Genomic DNA, 2319 nt, shown 5'->3' on the forward strand with positions numbered 1-2319 from the left:
TCCCAAAAATAGTATAAAAAGTTGCCAAAAGTGTATGAAAGTTGAAGAATATTGGCACGGAACAATCAAAAATTATAGATACGACGGAGACGTATCAACATCCCCAAGCTTAATTCCTGCTCGTCCTCGAGTAGGTAAATGATAAAAAAGATAATTTTTGATGTGGAATGCTACCTAGCATAATGTAGATCATATGTCTAATCATGGCATGAATATTAAGACACGAGTGATTCAAAGCAATAGTCTATCATTTGACATAAAAACAATAATACTTCAAGCATACCAACCAAGAAATTATGTCTTATTGAAATAACATAGCCAAAGAAAGCTCATCCCTACAAAATCATATAGTCTGGCTATGCTCCATCTTCATCACACAAAATACTCCCATCATGCAAAACCCCGATGACGAGCCGAGCAATTCGTTCATACTTTTTAACGCGCTTCAGCTTTTTCAACTCTTACGCAATAATGAGCGCAAGCCATGGACATAACACTATAGGTGGAATAGAATATGATGGTGGAGGTTTATATGGAGAAGTCAAAAAAGGGGGAAAGTCTCATATCGATGTGGCTAATCAATGGGCTATGGAGATGCCCATCAATTGATGTCAATGCGAGGAGTAGGGATTGCCATGCAACGGATGCACTAAGAGCTATAAGTGTATGAAAGCTCAAACTGGAAACTAAGTGGGTGTGCATCCAACTTGCTTGCTCATGAAGACCTCGGGCGTTTGAGGAAGCCCATCATCGGAATATACAAGCCAAGTTCTATAATGAAAATTCCCGCTAGTATATGAAAATGAAAGCATAGGAGACTCTCTCTATGAAGAACATGGTGCTACTCTGAAGCACAAGTGTGGTAAAAGGATAGTAACATTGCCCATTCTCTCTTTTTCTCCCATTTTTTTACTTTCTTTTTTACTTTCTCTTTTTTTTTCTTTCTTTTTTCTTTTTTTTGGTGGGCTTCTTTGGCCTCTTTTTTTTTGGGCTTCTTTGGCCTCTTTTATTTTTCATAAAGTCCGGAGTTTCATCCCGACTTGTGGGGGAATCATAGTCTCCTTCATCCTTTCCTCACTGGGGCAATGCTCTAATAATGATGATCATCACACTTTTATTTACTTACAACTCAATATTACAACTCAAAGCTAGAAAAAAATATGACTCTATATGAATGCCTCCGGCGGTGTACCGGGATGTGTCAATGATCTAGCATAACAATGACATCAAAAATGGACAAGCCATGAAAACATCATGCTAGCTATCTTACGATCATGCAAAGCAATATGACAATGAATGCTCAAGTCATGTATATGATGATGATGGAAGTTGCATGGCAATATATCTCGGAATGGCTATGGAAATGCCATAATAGGTAGATATGGTGGCTGTTTTGAGGAAGATATAATGAGGCTTATGTGTGATAGAGCGTATCATATCACGGGGTTTGGATGCACCGGCGAAGTTTGCACCGACTCTCAAGGTGAGAAAGGGCAATGCACGGTACCGAAGAGGCTAGCAATGATGGAAAGGTAAAAGTGCGTATAATCCATGGACTCACATTAGTCGTAAAGAACTCATATACTTATTGCAAAAGCCTACTTAGCCCTCAAAGCAAAGTACTACTACGCATGCCCCTAGGGGGGATAGATTGGTAGGAAAAGACCATCGCTCATCCCCGACTGCCACTCATAAGGAAGACAATCAAAAAGCACCTCATGCTCCAACTTCGCTACATAACGGTTCACCATACGTGCATGCTATGGGACTTGCAAACCTCAACACAAGTATTTCTCAATTTCACAATTACTCAACTAGCACGACTCTAATATCACCACCTTTATATCGCAAAACTATTGCAAGGAATCAAACATATCATGTTCAGCAATCTTACAAGTTTATGTAGGATTTTATGACTAACCATGTGAATGACCAATTCTTGTCATCTCTCTAAAAGGATATAAGTGAAGCAAGAGAGTTTAATTCTTTATACAAAAGATATGCCCACACTCTAACAATTATAAGTGAAGCAAAAGAGCATTCTACAAATGGCGGTTTTCTATGTGAAGAGAAACATGCAATCCAAACTTCAAATGATATAAGTGAAGCACATGAAGCATTCTATAAAGCCATACTCAAAAGATTTAAGTGAAGTGCAATGAGCATTCTACTCATACCAGCATGGTGCTTAAAAGAAAAATGAAAACTAAATGCAAAAGACGCTCCAAGACTTGCACATAATGCATGAACGAAACGAATTCGAAAACATACCGATACTTGTTGAAGAAAGAGGGGATGCCTTCCGGGGCATCCCCAAGC

This window comes from Triticum aestivum, chromosome 2B, assembly GCF_018294505.1.
Source record: "Triticum aestivum cultivar Chinese Spring chromosome 2B, IWGSC CS RefSeq v2.1, whole genome shotgun sequence".
NCBI classification, from domain to species: Eukaryota; Viridiplantae; Streptophyta; class Magnoliopsida; order Poales; family Poaceae; genus Triticum; species Triticum aestivum.